The sequence below is a fragment of the Rhinopithecus roxellana genome, chromosome 16 (genome assembly GCF_007565055.1).
Source record: "Rhinopithecus roxellana isolate Shanxi Qingling chromosome 16, ASM756505v1, whole genome shotgun sequence".
NCBI lineage: Eukaryota > Metazoa > Chordata > Mammalia > Primates > Cercopithecidae > Rhinopithecus > Rhinopithecus roxellana.
The window spans coordinates 4,916,373-4,930,531 of record NC_044564.1 but is presented as its reverse complement, the minus strand read 5'-3'; positions in this window follow the sequence as shown (position 1 = coordinate 4,930,531).

Below are 14,159 nucleotides of genomic sequence, written 5' to 3'. Positions count from 1 at the left end.
CCATGAAAACAGCAGTAGCAAACATCTCCATGAAAAGATACGTGTAACACTGTGAGGTGAATTCACACATCACCAAGAAGTTACTCAGAAAGCCTCTTCATAGTTTTTATCTGAGGATATTTCCTTTGTCACCATAGGCTTCAATGCGATCCAAATTATCCCTTTTCAGATTCCCCAAACACAGTGCTACCAAACTGCTCTATGAAAAGAATCGTGTAATGGTGTGAGATGAACTAACACATCTCAAAGCGGTTTCTCAGAAAGCTTCTTTTTAGTTTTTAAATGTGGATATTTCCTTTGTCAGTTTGGGATTCAATGTGATCCAAAATATCCCTTCTCAGAATCCCAAGAAACAGTGCTGCGAAACTGCTCCATGACAAGAATCATGTAACTCTGTGAGATGAATTCCCAAATCACAAACCTCTTTCTCAGAAAGCTTCCTTCTAGTTTTTGTCTGAGGATATTTCCTTTGTCACCATAAACTTCTATGTGCTCCAAAATATTCCTTTGTTGATTCCAAGAAAAGAGTGTTAGCAATCTGCACAATAAAAAGAATGGTGTAACTCCATGAGATGAATTCAAAAATTGCAAAGCAGCTTCTCAGAAAGTTTCTTTCTACTTTTTGTCTGAGGATATTTCATTTTTCACCATAGGCCTCAAGGTGCTCCTAAATATCATTTGCGCGTTCCAAGAAAACAGTGTAGGCAAACTGCTGAATGAAAAGAACAGTGTAACTATGTGAGATGAATTCACACATCACAAAGCAGTTTTTCAGAAAGCTTCTTTCTAGTTTTTATCTGAGGATATTTCCCTTTTTACCATAGGCCTCAATGCACACCCAAATATCCCTTTGCAGATTCTATCAAAAGAGTGTTAGCAAACTGCTTCATGCAACGACAGTTGTAATTCTGTGTGATGAATTCTCACATCACAAAGAACTTTCTCAGAAAGGTTCCTTCTACTTTTTTTTGGAGGATATTTCCTCTGTCACCATAGACTTCAATGTGATCCAAAATATCCCTTCTCAGATTCCCCAAAAGCAGTGCTATCAAACTGCTCCATGAAAAGTATCATGTAACCCTGAGAGATGAATTCAACAATTATAAAGTGGATTCTCAGAAAGCTGTTTTCTAGTTATTTCGGAGGATATTTCTTTTGTTACAATAAACTTCAAAGTGCTCTGAAATATCCCATTATAGATTCCAAGAAAACAGTGCTGGCAAACTGCTGAATGAAAAGAACCGTGTATCTGTGTAAGTTGAATTCACACATCACAAAGCAGTTTCTCAAGAAGTTTCTTTCTGGTTTATATCTGATTGAATTTACTTTGTCACCATAGGTTCAAAAGCCATTCAAAATATCCCTTCTCAGATTCATCAAAAACAGTGCCACCAAACTACTCCATGTAAATAATCATGTAACTGAGTTAGATGAATTGATACTTCACAAAGTAGTTTCTCAGTAAGCTTCTTTGTAGTTTTTATCTGAGAATATTTCCTTTGTCACCATAAGCTTCAGTGTGCTCTGAAATATCAGATTACAGATTCCAAGAAAACAGAGTAAGAAAACTGCTCAATGCAAAGAACAGTATAACTCTGTGAGATGAATTCTCACAACACATATAGTTTCTCAGAAAGCATCTTTCTAGTTTTTATGTGAGGATATTTCCTTTTTCACCCTAGACCTCAATGAGCTTGCAAATATCCCTTTGCAGATTCCAGGAAAACAGTGTTAGCAAGCTGCTCCATGAATAGAATTGTATATCTCTGTGAAATGAATTCACAAATCACAAAGCAGTTTCTCAGAAATCTTCTATCTAGTTTTTGTCTGAAAATAGTTCCTTTTTCACCATAGACCTCAATGCGCTCATGAATATTACTTTGCAGTTTCCATGAAAACAGTGTTAGCAAACTGCTTGATGAAAACAATGGCGTAAATCTGTGAGGTGAATTGACACATCAGTAATCAGTTTCTCAGAAAGCTTCTTTTTGGTTTCTGTCTGAGGATATTTCCGTTGTCACCAAAGGCTTCAATGCGCTCCCAAATATCCTATTGCAGATTCAACGAAAACAGTGTTAGCAGACTGCTCCAAGAAATAAATCGTGTATCTCTGTGCAATGATTTCACTCATCACAAAGAAGTTTCTCAGAAGGTTTCTTTCTAGTTTTTATTGAGGATATTTCCTTTGTCAAAATAGGCGTCAATGGAATCCAAAATATCCCTTCTTAGATTCCCCAAAAACAGTGCAACCAAACTGCTGCATGACAACAAACAGTGTAGCTCTGTAAGATGAATTTAAATATCCAAAAGATGTTTCTCAAAAAGCTTCTTTCGGGTTAATATCTGAGGTTATTTCCTTTTTCATCATATTCCTCCGTGTGTTGTGGAATATCCCATTGCAGATTCCACAAAAAGGGTGTTAGCAAAACACACAATGAATACAATGACAAAATTCTCTGAGATGAATTCACATATCCCAAAGAAGTTTCTCAAAAAGTTTCTGTTTCAATTTTACTGAGGATACTTCTTCGGTCTCCTTAAGTTTCAATGTAATCTAAGAAATCCCTTGTCAGAAACCCCCCAAAACAGTGCTACCTAACTCCGTCATGAAAAATGAGGTGTATCTCTTTGAGATGAATTCAAAAATCACAAAGCAGTTTCTTAGAAAGATTTGATCTAGCTTTGTCCTTTTGACTTCGGATTGTCTTGGCAATGCGGGCTCTTTTTTGGTTCCATATGAACTTTAAAGCAGTTTTTTCCAATTCTGTGAAGAAACTCATTGGTAGCTTGATGGGGATGGCATTGAATCTATAAATAACCTTGGGGAGTATGGCCATTTTCACGATATTGATTCTTCCTATCCATGAGCATGGTATGTTCTTCCATTTGTTTGTGTCCTCTTTGATTTCACTGAGCAGTGGTTTGTAGTTCTCCTTGAAGAGGTCCTTTACATCCCTTGTAAGCTGGATTCCTAGGTATTTTATTCTCTTTGAAGCAATTGTGAATGGAAGTTCATTCCTGATTTGGCTCTCTGCTTGTCTGTTACTGGTATATAAGAATGCTTGTGATTTTTGCACATTAATTTTGTATCCTGAGACTTTGCTGAAGTTGCTTATCAGCTTAAGGAGATTTTGGGCTGAGACGATGGGGTTTTCTAAATATACAATCATGTCATCTGCAAACAGGGACAATTTGACTTCTTCTTTTCCTAACTGAAGCTGGAGGCGTCACGCCACCTGACTTCAAACTATATTACAAGGCTACAGTAACCAAAACAGCATGATACTGGTACCAAAACAGAGATATAGACCAATGGAACAGAACAGAGTCCTCAGAAATAATACCACACATCTACATGCATCTGATCTTTGACAAACCTGAGAGAAACAAGAAATGGGGAAAGGATTCCCTATTTAATAAATGGTGCTGGGAAAATTGGCTAGCCATAAGTAGAAAGCTGAAAATGGATCCTTTCCTTACTCCTTATACGAAGATTAATTCAAGATGGATTAGAGACTTAAATGTTAGACCTAATACCATAAAAACGCTAGAAGAAAATCTAGGTAGTACCATTCAGGACATAGGCATGGGCAAGGACTTCATGTCTAAAACACCAAAAGCAACGGCAACAAAAGCCAAAATTGACAAATGGGATCTAATTAAACTAAAGAGCTTCTGCACAGCAAAAGAAACTACCATCAGAGTGAACAGGCAATCTACAGAATGGGAGAACATTTTTGCAATCTACTCATCTGACAAAGGGCTAATATCCAGAATCTACAAAGAACTCAAACAAATATACAAGAAAAAAACAAACAACCTCATCAAAAAGTGGGCAAAGGATACGAACAGACATTTCTCAAAAGAAGACATTCATACAGCCAACAGACACATGAATAAATGCTCATCATCACTCGCCATCAGAGAAATGCAAATCAAAACCACAATGAGATACCATCTCACACCAGTTAGAATGGCAATCATTAAAAAATCAGGAAACAACAGGTGTTGGAGAGGATGTGGAGAAATAGGAACACTTTTACACTGTTGGTGGGATTGTAAAACTAGTTCAACCATTATGGAAAACAGTATGGCAATTCCTCAAGGATCTAGAACTAGATGTACCATATGACCCAGCCATCCCACTACTGGGTATATACCCAAAAGATTATAAATTATTCTACTACAAAGACACATGCACACGTATGTTTATTGCGGCACTATTCACAATAGCAAAGACTTGGAATCAACCCAAATGTCCATCTGTGACAGACTGGATTAAGAAAATGTGGCACATATACACCATGGAATACTATGCAGCCATAAAAAAGGATGAGTTTTCATCCTTTGTAGGGACATGGATGCAGCTGGAAACCATCATTCTTAGCAAACTATCACAAGAAGAGATAACCAAACACCACATGTTCTCACTCATAGGTGGAAACTGAACAATGCGATCATCACACACTGGGGCCTATCATGGGGACGGGGGAGGAGGGAGGGATTGCATTGGGGAGTTATACATGATGTAAATGATGAATTGATGGGTGCTGACGAGTTGATGGGTGCAGCACACCAACATGGCACAAATATACATATGTAACAAACCTGCACGTTATGCACATGTACCCTAGAACTTAAAGTATAATAAAAAAAAAAGAAAGATTTGATCTAGTTTTTGTGTGAGGGTATTTTGATTTTTATCTGTGGATATGTCCTTTGTGACCATAGGCTTCAATGCACTCCCTAATATCCTAATGCAGATTCCATGAAAACAGTGTTATCAAACAGCTCAATGAAAAGAATGGTGTAACTCTGAGACAAATTCCCACATCACAAAGCAGTTTCTCAGAAAGTTTATTTCTTGTTTTTATCTGAGGATGTTTCCTATGTCACCATAGGCGTCAATGCGATCCCAAATATCCCTTCTCAGATTCCCCAAAAGCAGTGCTACCACTAAGAAACGATATATCCTCAGATAAAATGGAGAACGAAGCTTTCTGAGAAACTGCTTTGTGATGTGTGAATTCATCTCACAGAGTTACACCTTTCTCTCCATGAAAGAGTTTGCAAACAGTGTTTTCGTGGTATCTGCAAAGTGATGTTTGGGAATGCATTGAGGCCTATTTGGAAAAGGAAATATCCTCAGATAAAAACTAGAAAGAAGCTTTCTGAGAAACTGCTTTCTGATGTCAGCATTCATCTCACAGAGATTCACCTTTCTACTCATGAAGCAGTTTGTTTGCACTGTTTTTGTGGAGTCTGCAAAATGATATTTGGCAGCGCTTTGAGGCCTATGGAGAAAAAGGAAATATCCACATATAAAAACTGGAAACAAGCATTATGAGAAACTGCTTTGTGATGTGTGAATGCAACTCACAGAGTTACACTTTTCTCTTCATTGATAGAAAAGCGTTAACTCATTTTTCTTGAAATCTGCGATGGGATACTTCTTAAGGCAATGAAGCTTATGGTGGCAAAGGAAATATCCTCAGATAAAAACTAGATAGAAGCTTTCTGAGAAATTGCTTTCTGATATGTGAATTCATCTCACAGAGTTACACCACTATTTCATGGAGCCGTTTAATAGCACTGTTTTGTGGATTCTGAAAACTCATATTTCACATGGGTTTAAAGATTATAAGGACAAAGGAAATATCCTCAGAGAAAAACCGGAATGAAGCTTTCTGAGAAACTGCTTTGTGATGTGTGAATTCATTTCACAGTGTTACACCACTCTTTCATGGAGGAGTTGGCTAGCACTATTTTTTGAGGAATCTCAGAAGTGATATTTGGATATCATTGAATCGCACAGTGAAAAATGAAACATCCGCAGATAAAACCTCAAGAGAAGCCTTCTCAGAAACTGCTTTGTGATGTGTGAATTCATCTCACAGAGTTACACTATTGCTTTCATTGAGAAGTTTGCTAACACTGTTTTCACAGAATCTGCAATGAGATATACGGGAGTGTATTGAGAACGGATATACCTTCAGAAAAAAACGAGAAAGAAGCTTTCTGAGAAACTTCTTTGTGATCTGTAAATTCATCTCACAGAGTTACGCCTTTCTCTTCATGAAGGAGAAGTTGCACTTTCTCACAGAGTTACACTGTCATCCATGGAGCAGTCTGTAACCACGTTTTTGGGGGATCAGAGAAGGGATAATTTGGATCTCATTGAAGCCTGCAGTGACAAACAAAATGTCCTCAAATAAACACGAGAAAGAAGCTTTCAGAGAAACTTGTTTGGGTTGCATGAAATCAACTCACAGAGATACATCTTTCTCTTCATGAAACAGTTTGCTAACACTGCTTTCGAGGAATCTGCATAGTGATATTTGGGAATGTGTGGAGGGCTATGGTGGAAGAGAAAATATTCTCAGATAAAAACTGGAAAGAAGCATTCTGAGGAACTGCATTGTGATGTGTGAATGCAACTCACAGAGTTACACTTTTCTTTTCATTGATCAGTTTGCTAATACTGTTGTCCCAAAATCTGCAGTAGGATAATTCTTAGCACAATGAAGCTTACGGTGAAAACGGATATATCCTCAGATAAAATGGAGAACGAAGCTTTCTGAGAAACTGCATTGTGATGTGTGAATTCATCTCACAGAGCTACACCTTTCTCTCCATGAAACAGTTTGCTGACTGTTTTCGTGCAATCTGCAAAGTGATATTTGGGAACGCATTGAGTCCTATTTTGAAAAAGGAAATATCCTCAGATTAAAAATTAGAAAAATGCTTACTGAGAAAGTGCTTTCTGATGTCTGCATTCATCTCACAGAGATTCACCTTTCTCTTTATGAAACAGTTTGTTTACACTGTTTTCGTGGAATCTGCAAAATGATATTTGGAAGCGCATTGAGGCCTATGATGAAAAAGAAAATATCTTCAAATAAAAACTGGAAAGAAACGTTCTGCAAAACTGCATTGTGATGTGTGAATGCATCTCACAGAGTTTCACTTTTCTTTTCATTGATCAGTTTGGTTACACTGTTGTCTTGAAATATGCAATCGGATATTTCTTAGCACAATGAAGCTTACAGTGGCAAAGGATATATCCTCAGATAAAAAGGAGAAAGAAGCTTTCTGAGGAACTTCTTTGGGATGTTTGAATTCATCTCTCAGAGTTACACATTTATCCTCAAGAAGCAGTTTGCTAACACTGGTTTCGTGGAATCTGCAAAGTGATATTTGAGAGCACCTTGAGGCCTATGGTGAAAAAGGAAATATCCTCAGATAAAAACTGGAAAGAAGCATTCTGAGAAACTGCATTGTGATGTGTGAATGCAACTCACAGAGTTACACTTTTCTTTTCATTGATCAGTTTGTTAACACTGTTGTAGCAAAATCTGCAGTAGGATAATTCTTAGCGCAATGAAGCTTATGGTGAAAATGGATATATCCTCAGATAAAAAGGAGAACGAAGCTTTCCAAGAAACTGCTTTGTGATGTGTGAATTCATCTCACAGAGTTACACTTTCTTCCCATGGAGCAAGCAGTCTGTTACCACTGTTTTTGGGGAATCTGAGAAGGGATACTTTGGATCACATTGAAGACTACGCTGACAAAGGAAATGTCCTCAAATAAACACGAGAAAGAAGCTGTCTGAGAAATTTGTTGGTGATGTATGAAATGAACTCACACAGATACACCTTTCTGTACGTGAACAGTTTGCTAACACTATTTACGAGGAACCCGCATAGTGATATTTGGGAATGCATGGAGGGCTATGGTGGAACAGGAAATATCCTCAGATAGAAACTAGAAAGAAGCTTTCTGAGAAACTTGTTGGTGATGTGTGAACTCATCTCACAGACATACACCTTTCTCTTCATGAAACAGTTTGCTAACTCTCTTTTCATGGAATCCGCAAGGTGATATTTGGGAGCGCCATCAGGACAATGGTGAAAAAGGAAATATCCTCCTGATAAAAAATAGAAGGAAGCTGAGAATCTGTTTTTTGGTATTTGAATTCACCTCACAGAGTTGCAATTTCTTTCCATGGAGCAGTCTGTTACCAGGATTTTTGGGCAATCTGAGAAAGGATACTTTGGATCACATTGAAGCCTATGTTGACAAAGGAAATATCCTCAAACAAAAACGAGAAAGAAGTTTTCTGAGGAACTTCTTTGTGATGTGTGAATTCATCACACAGAGATTCACCTTTCCCTTCCTTTAGCAGTTTGCTAACAATATTTTTGTGGAATCTGAAAAGTGATATTTTGGACCGCTTTGACGCCTATGGTGAAAAAGGAAATATCCACAGGCAAAAACTGGAAAGATACGTTCTGAGAAACTGCATTGTGATGTGTGAATGCAACTCACAGAGTTACACGTTTCTGTTCACTGATCAGTTTGCTAATACAGTTTTCTTGAAAACTGCAATGGGAATCTTCTTAGTGCAATGAAGTTTACACTGGCAAAGAAAGTATCCTCAGATAAAAACTAGAATGAAGCTTTTTGAGAAACTGCTTTCTGATATGTGAATTCATCCTACAGAGTTACACCATTATTTCGTGGAGCCGTTTGACAACCATCTGAGAACTGATAATTCGGATCGCTCTGAAGACTATACGGCCAAAGGAAATATCCTCAGATAAAACCAGAATGAAGCTTTCTGAGAATCTGCTTTGTGATGTGTGAATTCATCTCACAAAGTTACACATGTATTTCGTGCAGTCGTTTCCTAGCACTATTTTTGTGGAATGTGAGAAGTGATATTTTGGATCGCTATGAAGAATCCTCGGACAAAGTTAATATCCTCAGATAAAAACCAGAAAGAAGCTTTCTGAGAAACTGCTTATGATGCGTGAATTCATCTCACAAAGTTACACCACTCCTTCATGGAGGAGTTTGCTAGCACTATTTTTGAGGAATTTCGTAGGTGATATTTTGGATAACTTTGAATCCCACAGTGAAAAATGAAACATCCTCAGACAAAAATGGAGAGAAGCGTTCTCAGAAACCGCTTTGTGGTGTGTGAATTCACCTCACAGAGTTACACTATTGTTTTCATTGAGAAGTTTGATAACACTATTTTCACAGAATCTGCAATGAGATACACTGTAGTGCATTGAGAACTGAAATATCCTCAGATAAAAACAAGAAAGAAGCATTCTGAGAACCTGCATTGCGATGTGTGAAGGCAACTGACAGAGATACACATTTCTTTTCATTGATCAGTTTTCTAACACCGTTTTCTTGAAATCTGTAATGGGATATTTCTTAGTGCAATGAAGTTTATGGTGACAAAGGGAATATCCTCAGATAAAAACTAGAAAGAAGTTTTCTGAGAAACTGCTTTGTGATGTGTGAATTCATCTCACAGAGTTACACCTTAGTCTTCATGAAGCAGTTTGCTAACACTGTTTTCGTGGAATCTGCAAAGTGATATTGGGAGCGCATTTAGGCATATGGTGAAAATGGAAGTATCCTCAGATAATAACTGGAAGAAATTTTTCTGAGAAATTGCTTTCTCATGTGTGAATTCATCTCACAGAGTTACATTTTCTTTTCATGGAGCAGTCTGTTACCACAGTTTTTGGGGAATCTGTGAAGGGATACTTTGGATCACGTTGAAGCCTACGCTGAAAAAGGAAATAGCCTCAAACAAAAACGAGAAAGAAGCTTTCCAAGAAACTTCTTTGTGGTGTGAATTCATCACATAGAGATTCACCTTTCCCTTCTTGTAGCAGTTTCCTAACAGTGTTTTCGTGGTATCTGTAAAGAGATATTTGGGAGCGTTTTCACGCCTATGATGAAAAAGGAAATGTCCTCAGATAAAAACTGGAAAGAAGCGTTCTGAGAAACTGCATTCTGATGTGTGAATGCAACTCACAGAGTTAAACTTTTCAGTTTATTGTTCAGATTGCTAACACAGTTTTCTTGAAATCTTCAATGGGATACTTTTTATCGCAAAGAAGCTTATGGTAACAAAGGAAATATCCTCAGACTAAATCTCAAAAGAAGCTTTCTGAGAAACTGCTTTCTGATATGTGACTTCATCTCACAGAATTACACCACTATTTCATGGAGACGTTTGCTAGCACTGTTTTTGTGGATTGTGAGAACTGATGTTTCGGATTGCTTTGAAGAGTATAAGGACAAAGGAAATATCCTCAGATAAAAACCACAAAGATGCTTTCTGAGAAAATGCTTTCTGATGTGTTAATTCAACTCCCTGAGTTACACCTGAATTCCCTGGAGGCATTGGATAGAACTGTTTTTGTGGAATCTCAGAACTGATATTTCGGATCACTTTAGAGACTTTACAGCCAAAGGAAATATTCTCAGATAAAAATGAGAAGGAAGCTTTCTAAGAAAATTCTTTGTGATGTGTTAATTCATCTCACAGAATTACAGCTTTCTCTTCATGAAGCCATTTGCTAAGATGGTTCTCATAAAATCTGCAAAGTGATATTTGGGAACGTATTGAGGGATATGGTGAAAAAGGAAATATCCTCAGAGAAAAACCGGATTGAATCTTTCTGAAAAACTGCTTTGTGATGTATGAATTCATTTCACAGTGTTACACCATTCTTTTTTTGAGGACTTTGCTAGCACTGATTTTATGGAATCTCAGAAGTGATAACTGGGATACCGTTGAATCCCATGGCGAATAATAAATATCTTCAGACAAAAACAGCAGAGAAGCCTTCTCAGAAACTGCCTTGTTGTTGGTGAATTCAGCTCACAGTTTTGCATCATTGTTTTCATTGACAAGTTTGTTAATACTGTTTACGCAGAACATGCAATGAGACACACGGGAGCTTGTTGAGACCACAAATATCCTCAGCCAAATAAAAAAAAATCTTCTAGAGAGGCTGCTTTCTGATGTGTGAATTCAACTCACTGAGTTACACCTGTATGTCGTGGAGCCGTTTGCTAGCATTGTTTTTGTGGAATCTGAGAACTGATATTTTGGATCCCATTGAAAACTACACGGCCAAAGGAAATATCCTCAGATAAAAACGATAAAGAAGTTTCCAGAGAAACTTTTTTGTGTTGTGTCAATACATCTCACAGAGTTACACCTTTGTCTTCAAGAAGCCATTGGTAGCACTGTTTTCATGGAATCTGCAAAGTGACACTGGGGAGCACAAAGAGGGCTATGGTGAAAAAGGAAATATCCTCAGATAAAAACTGGCAAGAAGCGCTCTGGGAAACTGCATTGTGACGTGTGAATGCAACTCACAGGATTACACTGTTCCCTTCATTGATCAGTTTGCTAACACAATTTTCTTGAAACCTGCAATGGGATACTTCTTAGCGCAATGAAACTTATGGTGACAAAGGAAATATCCTCAGATAAAAAATAGAAGGAAGCTTTCTGAGAAATTGCTTTCTGATATGTGACATCATATCACAGTGTTACACAACTATTTCTTGGATCAGTTTGCTAGCACTATTCTTGTGGATTCCGAGAACTGATATTTCGGAAGTGTTGGAAGAGTATAAGAACAAAGGAAATATCCTCAGAGAAAAACCGGATTGAAGCTTTTTGAGAAACTTCTCTGTGATGGGTGAATTCATCGCACAGACTTACATATTTCTCTTCATTGAGCCGTTTGCTGACACTGTTCTTGCGGAATCTGCAAAGTGATATTTGGGAGTGTATTGAGGGCTATGGTGAAAAAGGAAATATCCTCAGATAAAAACTGGAAAGAAGCATTTTGATAAACTGTATTGTGACAGGTGAATGCAACTCACAGAGTTATACCTTTCTTTTCATTGAACCGTTTGCCAACACTGTATTCTCGAAATCTGCAGTGGGATACTTCTTAGCGCAATGAAGCTTATGGTGGCAAAGGAAATGTCCTCAGATAAAAACTAGAAAGAAGTTTTCTGAGACACTGCTTTGTGATGTGTGAATTCATCTCACAGAGTTACGCTTTCGTTTCATGGAGCAGTCTATTACCATTGAGTTTGGGGAATCTGAGAAAGGCTATTTTGGGTCCCATTGAGGCCTACGCTGATAAAGGAAATATCTTCAATTAAAAACGTGGCAGAGGCCGGGCGCGGTGGCTCAAGCCTGTAATCCCAGCACTTTGGGAGGCCGAGAAGGGCGGATCACGAGGTCAGGAGATCGAGACCATCCTGACTAACATGGTGAAACCCCGTCTGTACTAAAAAAATACAAAAATCTAGCTGGGCGAGGTGACGGGCGCCTGTAGTCCCAGCTACTCCGGAGGCTGAGGCAGGAGAGTGGCGTGAACCCAGGAGGAGGAGCTTGCAGTGAGCTGAGATCCGGCCACTGCACTCCAGCCCGGGCGACAGAGCGAGACTCCATCTCAAAAACAAAAAACAAAAAACAAACGTGACAGAAGCTTTCCACGAAACTTCTTTTTGATATGTGAATTCATCACACAGATTTACAAATTAGTCTTCAACAATCAGTTTGATAACACTCTTTTCATGGAATCTGTGAAGTGATATTTGGGAGCGCATTGAGGCCCATGGTGAAAAAGGAAATATCCTCAGATAATAGCTAGAAAGAAGCTTTCTCAGAAACTGCTTTCTGATGTGTGAATTCATCACACAGAGTTTCACCATTCCCTTCTTGCAGCAGTTTGCTAACACTTTTTTCGTGGATTCTGGAAAGTGATATTTAGGAGCTCATTGTGGGCTATGGTGAAAAAGGAAATATGCTAGGATAAAAACTGGAAAGAAGCGTTCTGAGAAACTGCATTGCCTTGTGTGAATGCAACTCACAGAGTTACACTTTTCTCTTTAGTCAGCAGTGTGCTAACACAGTTTTCTTGAAATCTGCCATGGGATACTCCTTTGCTCTATGCAGCTTCCAGTGAGAAAAGAAATATCCTCAGATCAAGTCATGAAAGAAGCTTTCTGAGAGATTGCTTTCTGATATGTGACTTCATCTCACAGAGTTACTTTCTTTCTTTTTTTTTTTTTTTATTATACTTTAAGTTCTAGGGTACATGTGCATAACGTGCAGGTTTGTTACATATGTATACTTATGCCATGTTGGTGTGCTGCACCCATCAACTCGTCAGCACCCATAAATTCATCATTTATATCTTGTATAACTCCCCAACGCAAGCCCGCCCTCCTCCCCCTCCCCCCTCCCCATGATAGGCCCCAGTGCATGATGTTCCCCTTCCCGAGTCCAAGTGATCTCATTGTTCAGTTCCCACCTATGAGTGAGAACATGCGGTGTTTGGTTTTCTGTTCTTGTGATAGTTTGCTAAGGATGATGGTTTCCAGCTGCATCCATGTCCCTACAAAGGATGAAAACTCATCCTTTTTTATGGCTGCATAGTATTCCATGGTGTATATGTGCCACATTTTCTTAATCCAGTCTGTCACAGATGGACATTTGGGTTGATTCCAAGTCTTTGCTATTGTGAATAGTGCTGCAATAAACATACGTGTACATGTGTCTTTGTAGTAGAATAATTTGTAATCCTTTGGGTATATACCCAGTAGTGGGATGGCTGGGTCATATGGTACATCTAGTTCTAGATCCTTGAGGAATTGCCATACTGTTTTCCATAATGGTTGAACTAGTTTACAATCCCACCAACAGTGTAAAAGTGTTCCTATTTCTCCACATCCTCTCCAACACCTGTTGTTTCCTGACTTCTTAATGATTGCCATTCTAACTGGTGTGAGATGGTATCTCATTGTGGTTTTGATTTGCATTTCTCTGATGGCGAGTGATGATGAGCATTTTTTCATGTGTCTGTTGGCTGTATGAATATCTTCTTTTGAGAAATGTCTGTTCGTATCCTTTGCCCACTTTTTGATGGGGTTGTTTGTTTTTTTCTCGTATATTTGTTTGAGATCTTTGTAGATTCTGGATATTAGCCCTTTGTCAGATGAGTAGGTTGCAAAAATTTTCTCCCATTCTGTAGGTTGCCTGTTCACTCTGATGGTAGTTTCTTTTGCTGTGCAAAAGCTCTTTAGTTTAATTAGATCCCATTTGTCAATTTTGGCTTTTGCTGCCGTTGCTTTTGGTGTTTTAGACATGAAGTTCTTGCCCATGCCTATGTCCTGAATGGTACTACCTAGATTTTCTTCTAGGGTTTTTATGGTATTAGGTCTAACATTTAAGTCTCTAATCCATCTTGAATTAATCTTCGTATAAGGGGTTAGGAAAGGATCCAGTTTCAGCTTTCTACTTATGGCTAGCC